The 12,948-nt window shown below is 31.0% G+C and overlaps 1 protein-coding gene across 3 annotated transcripts in view; it reads left to right on the forward strand.

Annotated features, from left to right (window-relative positions):
- Positions 1-459: 459 nt before the first annotated feature.
- The window catches only part of LOC127711441 (nitric oxide synthase-like protein), a 97,005-nt gene continuing 84,516 nt past the window's right edge, over positions 460-12,948 (forward strand). The window contains exon 1 of one of the 3 annotated variants that reach the window (XM_052217492.1): positions 460-826. The gene's annotated coding sequence lies outside the window, so the exon portion shown is untranslated. Of the gene's footprint in view, positions 827-9,997; positions 10,731-12,948 lie in introns of those variants that run through there. The other 2 variants (XM_052217493.1, XM_052217491.1) reach the window with 2 other exon arrangements.

A 12,948-nucleotide genomic window follows, 5' to 3' on the forward strand; every position in this document is an offset into this window, starting at 1 on the left:
AACCTTAAACTTGTCCATCTTTTAAAAATACTAAAAGATTAGCATAATCATTGAACTTCTAAGTAAACACAATTGAAAGATAAAAGTCGTCTCCTGAGAGTTATCAAAAGTCTTCTTAAGGAAAATATGTCCTTTAAAATTCTAAATGAAACAAAATTTTAAATTGCTAAATTAGCTTATATTTGAATTGACATTTAAGGTTTTTAAATGCACTTCATAAAACTAATAGTGTGGAGCAATATTATGGCGAAATAAAGTAATTGAATAAAAGTGATTAAAAAATCACGCTTGAAACTGTTTCAATCGGGAAAAAAAATACTAACGTGACATGGGTCATCTAAAAATAATCAAGACAGAGACATTAAGATTGTTGTGTAAATAAGATTATTGATAGTATATTCATAAATAATCATAAAAGTTAGGAAACAATCCTCGGAATGAAATAAAGAGCATACACATCTATAGAATGAATGCCTGTTTAGGATTTATATACGGGTGGACGTACAACGTACACGTGGGTAGAAGTTTTATTTTTCAGTATAACAATAAATTGTAGATGAGCATAAGTAGATTTATCATTGTGCAACTGGTATCTTTATGGAGGTACTACTAAACTATAGAAGTTGTGGATAGGAATTAAACATCCCTGAATTGCACTTAATCGCAAACAAGACATTCACTTTTAATGAAGAGTAAGGATAATTAGATAACCCGTGTGTGCAGAGTTAAAAGAGTACGAAAGGAATTTTCGTTAGCAGTGCCAGAATTTTGATTTGTCATATGCTGTGTGTATTTCCATTCTAAAAAGTATTCCACTGTTGAATTTGTAAGTATGCATACATTTCAAATAATTTCTAATTTTAAAGAGATCTGCGGAATCTTATGGGTTTTTAGTTCATAAATCATTTAACAATGGAGGTTTCAAATCCTTAGAACAAAAGTGACCCTTATATAAGGTTTTTATTCTTTTATTAATTATACAAATGTGAGTTTTTAAGGCGAACCAACAGCAACCAATAACAACAAGAATACACACGCATAAACACATCAGGTACATTAACATGACTGTGTCTGGGTTAGACTAATATTTTAGCACTCAATACTTCCCTTTTATATATCAAACATAAGTAGAAAAAAAAAATAGAATAAACAAAACTGTATTAAAATATTCGAATGCACAAAGCTGTTGATGGCTAGCTGAAAGTACTTCATATACTGATATAGAAATCATGCTGTCTTAGACTAAATCCGCAAATAAAAATATAGCATACAGTGATGTTTTCTTTTAGTTCAATCAACAAAGAAATGACTGGGCTTACTAAGACTGTTGAAGAACGTATATAATTTAAGTGAATGATTATGTAACAGTTTGAATATTATTGATTTATTTCGAAGATTTACATGTTCTTATTCATGTTGTTGCAAGAGCGGAAAACTAACACACAATGTTCAGAAAACATAGCGTTGTACCGTAAATAGACCGATTCATTGTTGATACATGTAGCTTAACGGCAAAAAATGTTTCATGCAGACGATACTATTTCAACCCGTAGGAACCTAAATGTAAATTAATCGACAGAAGTGATGGAAAATACCGAATACCATAGAAAAAAACACAAGAAAAAAGCATATTGACCAGACTCGGTAACCAGGAAGGCACCTACGTACATAACTCTGCAACGTGCACGGAAAATAGTTTTCTCTGAACACGTACTAAAATCCCCATGTATCAGATCGGACGTAATTATCATTTCCAAACTGAGGACCCGTCGTTGAATATTGATATAAGTTAAGTACAAATCTAAAAATAAAAAGTCTACCGAAAATGTATTATAATGGGTGCATTACATTTGCGCGCATTACCATTACATTATCAAAATAAAGTCCCACAGCACTTATGCATCAAGTTTCATAGAAATAAATCATCAAAAATGCATTGGAATTGTATCGTAATTCAGATGGATAGATATTAAACCATTGTGATAAGCAGATGGCTCTTATACTTTACACATTATCAATTAAATTTTCTTGAAATTTTTTATTCGTTTATTGATATTTCTATAGAATTGTTTTCATAACTTGCATATTTGATATGACATATCATATTTTCATAAAATATCATCTATATATCTATAAATGTATAATGTCAGACTACGTGATATTTTCATATTTTTGGGGAATTAGCATGTGTGCATTTAATTAAAAATCTTATTGGGTTAGATTCGGATTTCTGTATTTTATTTTTGTAATTAAATACATTTCCATCAATAAATAGTTCAATTTTGTATCCGGACTATATATCCTCTAAAAGTATTGGTTTATTTCATTGTAATGAATTGTTTTTGGACATTAGACGTAGGTTAGTAAATAAGGTTTGATGCTTTGTTTTTGTTGACAATAGACACATTTATTGTCTAGATGTAGGTCAGTAAGTAATATTTGATGCATTGTTTTATGGACACTAGAAACATTCCTTGCCTACATGCAGGTTTGTACGTAGCTGCTCACATTCATTGTCTAAATGTAGGTTTGTACGTAGCCAATCACATTCCTTGTCTAAATGTAGGTTTGTACGTAGACGTTCACATTCCTTGTCTACATATAGGTGTGTACGTAAACATTCACATTCCTTGTCTACATGCAGGTTAGTACGTAGACGTTCCTATTCCTTGTCTACATGCAGGTTTGTACGTAGCCATTCACATTCCTTGTCTACATGTAGGTTTGTACGTAGACGTTCACATTCCTTGTTTACATGTAGGTTTGTACGTAGCCGTTCACATTCCTTGTCTTCATGTAGGTTTGTACGTAGACGTTCACATTCCATTCTACATACAGGTTAATACGTAGTCGTTCACATTCCTTGCCTATATGTAGGTTTGTACGTAGACGTTCACATTCCCTTTTTACATGAAGTTTTGTTCGTAGACATTCATATTGCTTGTCTATGTGTAGTTTTGAACGTATATGTTAACATTCCTTGTCTACATGCAGGTTTGTACGTAGACGTTCACATTCCTTGTCTACATGTAGGTTTGTACGAAGACGTTCACAATCCTTGTCTACATGTAGGTTAGTACGTAGACGTTCACATTCATTGCCTACATGCAGGTTAGTACGTAGACGTTCCTATTCCTTGTCTACATGCAGGTTTGTACGGAGACGTTCACATTTCTTGTCTACATGTAGGTTTGTACGTAGACGTTCACATTCCTTGTCTACATGTAGGTTTGTACGTAGACGTTCACATTTCTTGTCTACATGTAGGTTTGTACGTAGACGTACACATTCCATTCTACATACAGGTTAATACGTAGACGTTCACATCCTTGCCTATATGTAGGTTTGTACGTAGACGTTCACATTTCCTTTTTACATGAAATTTAATTTGTTCGTAGACATTTATATTGCTTGTCTAGGTGTAGTTTTGAACGTAGATGTTCACATTCCTTGTTATATGTAGTTTTGTACGTAGACGTTCACACGCCTTGTCTACAAGTAGATCGGTACGTCATATAAAGTTCATATTTGAAAATTATCATTTATTTTGATAATATCAAAACAAATAGTAGATCTAGCACAAATCTGTTTACGAGTTTATATCATGATATCGTGCTCTCGGTCTGAATAGACTTGTAATATTTTTCGCTGGACGTTAAACAACCAAAATAATCACTATATAGCTCTTCTGTTCAACAAAACAAAGAAGACGTTGACGGTAATCATGGTAATAACACGAAAATTAAGGAAGGCTTATAATTCTTGAGTCAAAGGGCTTTTGAAATTGACTTAATGGATATGTATATAACCATATGATTCAAGCGCTATCTATTTGATTACAACTTTATGCGCTGATCAGTAAAATTTCAAAATCTAACCGAGTAAGGTTACTTCATATTCTTGAACATTAAGTGCATGTGTTGACGTCTTTATGATGAAGTTTTCATGTAATCATGTCATTGAATATAATAAAACTCTGCAGTTGAAGAGTTCTTTTGTTTTTATTGGCACCCACCAGAATTGCCTCACAATTCGCTAGTTATCCAGTAAATTGATAAAATATATAATAAATGTGTATCTCCTAGTACGTAATTTTAAATTGCATATATGATAGATAACCCAATGTTTAACTATCGACAGTTTTACTCCAATAAATCTTAATAAATTGTTTTACTTGACAAATTATTCAAAGGTAGAATGTACCTTTGATACACCCATTTAGAATACTAATTCTTTTTACCTATAATCGTGCGATCCTTGATTTTGTTGTGCAAGTTATTTTCGACAAAGAAGTGGGTAGCTTTTTATGGATTGGTAGAAAATTTATTACAGTTTGCTTTTTAATCTTAACAGTGTCGACATCTACGATAAATCCTTTGGTTATCTTATGGAGCTCAACTTTACAACAAATTCTTTGATTGATTATTGATATTTATTAACGTTCTTTAGCAAATATTTCATGTATATTTAGGAATAACAAACATAAAATATCTAAGTTCCGGAAAGGTAGCCATGATTAAAAGTTCCGGAAAGGTAGCCATGATTAAAAGTTCCGGAAAGGTAGCCATGATTAAAAGACAGGAAATGTCGACAGCCAATGAAAATGATGACATGTTTGATAGGGATAGAATTTTGTTTGCAACAGGCCATCTACTGTAATAGATCCACTTAAAAATTTGTTGTAAATGTTTTTATTGTGCAGAGAGCGATGACACTTTCGGTATACGAGGAACTGTTTTGTATGGCCACATTCGGACGTGGCTGCATATTTATTCATCTCGCACAGACAAGGAGACACCCCTTCCGGCGTGTCATACCCTTCAGATAGAGGCACTAGGACCTTTTCTATAATGAAGTCATATTGTTTATGTAAAAAAGTGTAAGCTTTTCGATGATTGCAGAAAAAAAATATACGAGATTTCAATGGCCTGTGGTTTTATCTGAATACTATTTCTTCTAAATATTGCGACTTTTTCACAGAAGTTAAAAATACAAATATCAAATTATCTGTTTAAACGGAAATGGCAAATAATACCTCTAATCGAGATATAGTAATTCTTTCAAGATAAGGTCGTGATTCATTTTGATAAATAAAGAGTACGTGCCATGGACATTGTTGCTTGTATTATCAAACGGTGTATATATAAAAATATGCGCTTATATGCATTGAAGTTGAGGGCATTTGTTATTCCCTTTTTTAATACGAGACAAACCAAAAATTCCCTTCGTTGCAGATATCAGTAGAGAAGTCTACATAGCTAAATACGATAGTAAAATAAATATAACAATATAGTTATTATACCCTACAACCAGTGTAAAAAATCTGTACTAAACAACCAATTAAACTGGTACTTGAGGAAGTCTGACGTTTTCATGCCATTATCATTAGGGTTTATCACTGCTGATGTTCTAAATTCGATTATTTTGCAGATTTTATTGTTTCATACAATTGCAAGAAAACACTTTCTTGATTAAATTCGTTAAAATCTTGAGAGACCAAAGCAATCAGTGATTATAACCAAACCATGTGACCGGAGAACTGACATTGTTCTCATCATTTTAGATTAAAGAAAAGTGATGACAGTTTCATTAAGTATAACTAGTATTTTGTTTAAGAACAAATGTACAACCTGAGTTCCAAGAGTCATAAGACCATCCGATGTCTTTCTATTGAACAAAAATGCATAATATAAACTGAATGCCGAACGGTGACCTAAAGTTGTTAAATTCTACGTCATGTGGTATCTGGTGGAGATTGACAATCATACCACATCTTCTTTTTATATAAAGTATATATCAAAATGTTCCATTGGTTTACTTGTTTGTTGAGATTGTTTGATATGAATAGACACCGAGAAATGATAAAAAAAAAGATAAAACGACAAAAGGGGGAAGGAGAAAGGAAGTATTTGATAATATCAAATTAAGAACGGAGAGACAATACCATAGTCTGAGGAAACAAAAGAAATGTTTTTTTTTTTTTATGATATATTCTTTATTTCTTCGATTTACATATCATGAATAAAAAGAAATGTTGAATATACGTCAATGAACCTTTTTTTCTTAAATGCAAGACCTCAAGTCTTTTTGAACAAGGTGTCTGAAGGATTATAATGGGCTTTAAATTTAAAATTGGATTTAAACAAGCATTTTCTACAGCAAAAATAATTTAATACACCAAAGCGACATAAAATTAACTTTGGAATTTTGGGGTCATATCTGAAAAGTGTTTGATATCGGAATCGCCATTATCATAAATCAGACCAAAATGAATATTATGAAAATCCCAAGGGTATATATCTTTTTGATCTTACAGGAATTCAGTTTTTGTCAGGAAATGCGTTACGTGTTTTCCAAAAGGATATAGTGTACAAAAATTCGTAAGAGAGAAAACGTTTCATAAAATCTTGAAAATTATTCAGTTTTGAAGCTTAACTGCTTTGAATATATTTCATATCTCTTTATAAAATAAACAGAAATGTTAATTTCAGCGAAAAATGTGTGTTAAAATGCAATAAATGCTTAATTTGTGCAATACAGCAAATTTGATTTTCAGGACTGATCTATGCATATGGTGTGCGTAGTGGTCCTACTCAATTTTTCACCTTTGATGTCGCAAACTTGTACCTTCCTATGTGGATGGAACAAAGGTCTTGCAATCAATTCATTTCTGTTTTTAAGCCTTTTGAAGAGTTTTCTATGTTTGTTAGCCCTATATTGCCACTCGTTTACTCACAATATTCATGTACTCACATCCGCTATCGTTTAACACAAGATTTCCTTCTTGAATTAATCTAATTTGATGGTTTAATTACTCACAGATAATACTTCATATCTGCTGATATTGATACTACAATTTATTGTCTCAATACAATATAATTCCTTACTCTTATACACTGAAGCTGCAACAATTGACAATCAATTAGTGATATGAAAACAAACAATTCTTTACACTAGCAGTCAAGAAATGATTCAATGGAAATTTTTAAATCAATGACATGATTACGAAAAAGAAATGAAAGAAGAAAATCAAGATTATTAGCTTAATTGAATTTTATTACTGTGAAGTTGTGAATTTATTCTTCATATGCAACATTGCGCGCTAAAGGGAAACGTAACATAGTTGCAGTAGAGGAATTCTTCTTCTATACAACTTTCAATATTGGAACTGAGTTAAGCATTTTGTTAAGCTAAGGTATTACTAAAAAATACCATTGAATAAATAACATAAATTGCTTCCCGTTTGATACAGCAAATAAGGGTCAATCAGGAGCCGTAAATTTCACAAGGACAAACAAGCCTATTGATAACAAACAGAAAGCATAAATTTAAATTAACAAAGGATTAAAAACACGAACATGATTGGACAACCGAGGCCTCATGCATGTCCCTAAAAGAGCATTGAGTTCTACTTCCTCGTTAAAGTTTTGATGTTGTAATCTGTTGACATGTAGAAATCAAGTAAAAGGCTGAACGCGTATACAATTTATCCGTAATCCTGTTCAAAATGTAGTTCTCAATTAATACACACGACCAAGATATATTTGTTGCATTAGTATTGGGATAGCAGTATTGTATTTAAAAATTTGCATACATAATTTTTCATAAATCTTTGAATAAAATACAGTTATCTTTTAAGTATTTGTAACAATGATACTTTAATTCGCGCTAACTTGGGAGCATGCGAGCAGAGTTAACTTCTGTTCGGTAAATGCAAACTTTTTCACGAAAATGTCCCCAAATTGGAGGTTACATATTTTAATATCTAGAAACAGTTTAATAACTATAAAAAATTATCCAAGGTTTGTTGCAAATCTTAGGTAATCGACCAACGCGTCTAGAGCTGGCATAGTCTTAAAGGGATATTATTAATAAGGTTATATTCATTGCTTACGATACCGGTTTTAGTTTTTAATTTTCCATTTTGTATGTTTTGTTAGCTTTTTGTTGTAATTTTGGACCCCGAGTCAATATCCAGGTTATTCATAAGAACCGACCATGACGTTTTCAAGGTTTAACTTTTCTTGCTTTGAAATCAAAATCAGAATAGACTATATCGTTGTTAATAAAATCTCCGACTGTTGAATCGAATATTTTGAGTTTTCAAGATGATGCTGCCACTTTTTCAACTGTTATTACTTTGAAATCAGAATAGAAATAAGTATATCGTGGTAAGATAGAATCTCCGATTGATAACATAGTCAGAGAAATAATCTTCGAAATAGTTACTGATAGATTTATGTGGAGCGTGGTTTGGTTTCTCTTTTCCATTGGAAATGGTATACTTGTCTGTCGTTTTTGGAAACTGATGATTCTTTCTTTTTCAACTCTGTATTTTCTCACCTTTTTCTAAATTGTATTCGTATGTCAAAGATCTTTGAATCTTGAAAAAAACTAAATTAGTTTTTAAAAACTTCGACACCTTTCGATTCGATTCGTTTCTTTATTTTATTTATTTCATCATTGAAGATAATGTTTCCATTCACAAAAGAAAAGCAAATCAACATGGTTTTACGTGGTATCCTAATATGTTGTACGATTTAATCTCATCAATGTAAAACATCCTGACTATATGGTTTATAGTACTTTCTGTTACTGTTAATAGCTTTCAATATCTCACAGTGCTATTTGTTATTTATTATCCGATTCTTAATTGTTTTCAGAATACAGTAGTCTATCACAAGGTCACGTGGTTAATTTTGTACACGATATTTGAATGAATAATTCAGAGTATGTTTCGCTATTTGTGTGAATGCTAAATAATGAGTTTTCAAGTTTGGTATTGGCCCAACGTGAAATATGACTAGACTGAGAATTAAAATTTACACTGTTTGCGTTGCTTTATTGTCTGCGGGTGATTTGACGTCACTGAGAACCAATGTTATTTTAAACTGATGATGCAGACCTTGTAATCTATTGTGCAACACTATATATAGTTGTCTGAAAGAACGTAAACAGTCAACAAAAAGTAAAACTATCCTATGATGCTATTTTAGATTCCGTACTGGTCTATATTTAGTTTGCAAAACACATGTTGTGACGTTGTTTTTTGCCTTTGTTTGCACGTCTGGTTTTTTTTTCGGAGAAGCAGGGTGTTAGTGGTTGGTATGGTGTATTGCACTGTCATGTATTATTGGTGATTCCGGTTATTCTCTTTATATACTTTGGGATTTTACATAGATGTAATGGTGCATCATTCTTGGTATTCGGTGCCGAACTTTAATCTGGTAGGTTTTTACGCGCATAACACGTTTTCAGATCGTTTGTCCGTCCAAATTCATGTTTACGTTATAGATAGAAAATCCTCCTATGGCATGTATGGTACGGTTATAATTACAAATCTTTACAATTTCAAATTTTAATAAATTACGAACTTTATTATCTATTCTGTTTATTCATTGCGAGAATTTATGACTTTAAAGAAAACAAAATAGATTTTCATAACAACTTGTTCTTGCCTATTTGTTCTCCTTCTGTTGTAGAATGTACCGCTATTAAAATGTTGGGTTTTTTTGAAGTGACGATTAAAACTTTATAGCTCACTTTAAGGAACAAGCATGTTTATTGGTTTATGATTATGTACTATTGGTTTTTTGTTTCTGTTTTAAGAAATGAATATCTGTAACAATGAGAAGGCAACCCAAACATGCAATGATTTTTTTCTAGAATACAAATATACAAACGTTTGAGTCTTTTGATATCAGTTGAGATTTTCATTTTTAAAACACACATACATATTGACTTACAAATGTGCAGGTATTATCTTTTTGTTGTGTGTAAGAATAAAAATTGATACTATTAAATAAAAATAAATGTCACGCAAAAGTCATTAAAAAGATCGGATTACTTAAATAAATGAGCCGATGGTAACACTGCATGCAAAGGTTAAAGGTCAATTATCAAGATGAGATGCATGTATTGTATGTACTGTGATAGATAAATATGTTGTATAGCCTTTGGAAAACTTTCTTCTCAAATATCGTTCAACTTTTCTGTGTTTCCTGTGCATCTACATTATGAATATTTGAAATAAGATTTCTATTCCATTTAAACTATGCCTTTAAGCGAAAAGATTTGCCACTGGCAGTTCATAAACGAGAAATGGCATATTAGTATAAAGTCAAAGTTTAGAATTAAAGAAAAATATAGATATTTGTCTCTGTATGGATTTTTGTATTTATAATTTCTTTTGAATCTACAATAAATAGGGAATAAAAAAAATATAAAGTTCGTTTGAAAATAAAGTAAAAAAGAAATAATAATGGAACAGTTTTATTTGTGGAACTACTTCCGAGACAAAATTTCATATACTGTGCATCAATTTGACGTAAGATGTGATTATTAATAAACACTATAATCATTGAAAGGAAACTTGACTGACATGCAAATAACTGTTCCTGAAATCTGTAAAAAGTGTATGGAGTGAATTTAGGAAGAAAATCTCAATATTTGATCGTTATGTATTAGGCTGTGATTATAAAGTTCCTGTCACTGTAGACAGGAATGAAACAATCTTCAAGATGACGGAAAAAACAATAGATCAATTCTACAAACAAAATATTGATGTTATGGTTAAATAGTGATTGAAATATTTTAATTAGCGAAAAATAGACTGTACACGTCAAGTAAGACGATTAATATGAGAAATAAACGCACTGGAATTATGACCATTTATGATTTGGGTTTTAATTACCAAATAATGACTCGATGACCGCATGATAAGTTTACAGGTATGTGGTTTTCTTCTATAAACAGATTTAATTTCAATTTTTGGCAAATTTTCATTACAAAAAATTTAAATTAGATTGGCAATTCATAAAAAATTGAAGGAATGACTTGACAGTTGTGTTAAATTACGCTTTAATTGAATTAAATATATGTCTTAACGAAGTCAGTATCTAAATTACTTTTATTACTTTGTTAGTTAATTCTAGTATTTTAGCTGTAAATAGTTTGAATTGTATGCTTAAAAAAAGAAAATAACAGTGGAACTGTAAAGTCGATAAAACCCTATCTATTATTGTGGTTTTATTTGTTTTATTTTGTTCATGTGTGTCCTCTTGTGTTTAAGAGCACACATGATGCACGTATTTCTTGATAGATACCATGTAACCACTGGTTGATTCACAACTCAAGATATAAAGAGCATGAATGCTTCGAAAACGTTATATATTTTTATTATTGTTAATTGGAAAAAAAATGTAAATAATAGATGTCCAATTTACAAAACAGGAAATATGACAAATATTTTATTACACATAAAATAATTCAGTACCATGCTTGGCCCAGCGATAAATGTAAAATAAAATAGTAAACGTCAGTTAAAGCGTGAACTTGAGTACAAACTGAGATTACTTTAACCATAGTAGTCTCAGGTAAAAATGATAAAATTTTACTACTTTAATTGAATATGACTGAACTGTAACAATGCTGTTAATAATGTTAGTATAAAACAGAAAACCAAACTAGAAAATTATGTGTTGGAGTTTCAAATATTCCTTTGTCGGTTTTTAATTCTATATCTATACATAATAAAGCAAAGGAAAACAGACTGTGTTGCTACACTGACTGAAACAATTGATTTCTTACTAACATAAAGGAAACTTGGAATATCAGTTTAGTAGGGGTCGAAACCTTAACCTTTTACAAATGAAATTAGTTTCTATTTTTCTTCAGTTGTATCAATTGTAAATATCGAATGATAAAGCTTTGTAACTTTTCTTGGATTTTATTCCAGTATTTTTGGAGCCGATAAATTTTTGCACAAATTTGGCATGTACTGGTACGAAGGAGAATTAAAGACCAGAGTAAATATTAAACTACTACAAACTATATTTATATAAACCGGTGCGTTACGTTTGCGCGAATTTGTCCTACGTTTGCACGATTAAAATCCACATTTGCGCGACAAAACGCATTACGTTTGCGCGAAATTTACCTATTGAAAAGTCACTACGTTTGCGCGGATTTATTAAAAAGAAATTACAAAAAAAGAAATACTTGAATTTTTATAAACAAATTATGATTTCCGAAATTCAACAAATTTACTTTTAATTAAGAAAAAATGAAATTGACTTGAACGGTTTTATCGGCCTTCTTGACTATCTCTGAGACAAATAAAGAAAAAAAAATAGTCTACTGTTTACCTTATTTTGAAATTTCATTTCAAACTGGGGAAATTTCCCGCCAATGTTATCTGAAACCGCTAGGGTACAAGTACCAGACAAGGACTGATTTATAGATGGTCCATGTCATAAACTTGCGCCCATAGAACTAGAAGGCCTTGTCAATTGAAACTCTTTTCTGAAATTGTTGTTGCTTTGAAGATATGTACGTTAATATTGACACATTCATTTGGTAATGATTAATCGTCGCATACAATCTTCAAAATACGAAGCGTAGTGTAAACGTTGAAGTGAATGTATTTCAGTAACTTCAAAAGAAAGAAATCTTGAATGAAAATGGACAAAAGTATCAATATACATTGGTAAAAGACAACAACAAAACAAGCTAACAATAATCTACAAATCACTACGAAGAAAATTAATGATTTGCACTTATATTGAAATCCAGTGATAGTTTTGTTTTGTCATAAGGCATATTACATGGATAGAAGATTTGTAGATTTTTAATTTTTGACATTGAAAAATTACAAAGTATTTAAAAACCTTTTATTTATTTATCTAAATATTGTTACATAAATGTTAAAAAGGGATCAAAATGTTTGCATTCATGATCGCTTTTCTTTGGTACCATTGTTACGTCATTCCTAAGTGATAGTTCTAACTATCTCTTGTTCCTCCCTTAAAAGATCACAAGTAATAATTAATATATATCATAGTCTTAACTAAGAACCCCTCATACTTCCTATCCAAGATGTTTCATTTTGAAAACTTAATATTCATTTCCTCATTTGGCAATCGTCGCATATCATCTTCAAAATACGAC

Source organism: Mytilus californianus, unplaced genomic scaffold, assembly GCF_021869535.1.
Source record: "Mytilus californianus isolate M0D057914Y unplaced genomic scaffold, xbMytCali1.0.p SCAF_8, whole genome shotgun sequence".
NCBI classification, from domain to species: Eukaryota; Metazoa; Mollusca; class Bivalvia; order Mytilida; family Mytilidae; genus Mytilus; species Mytilus californianus.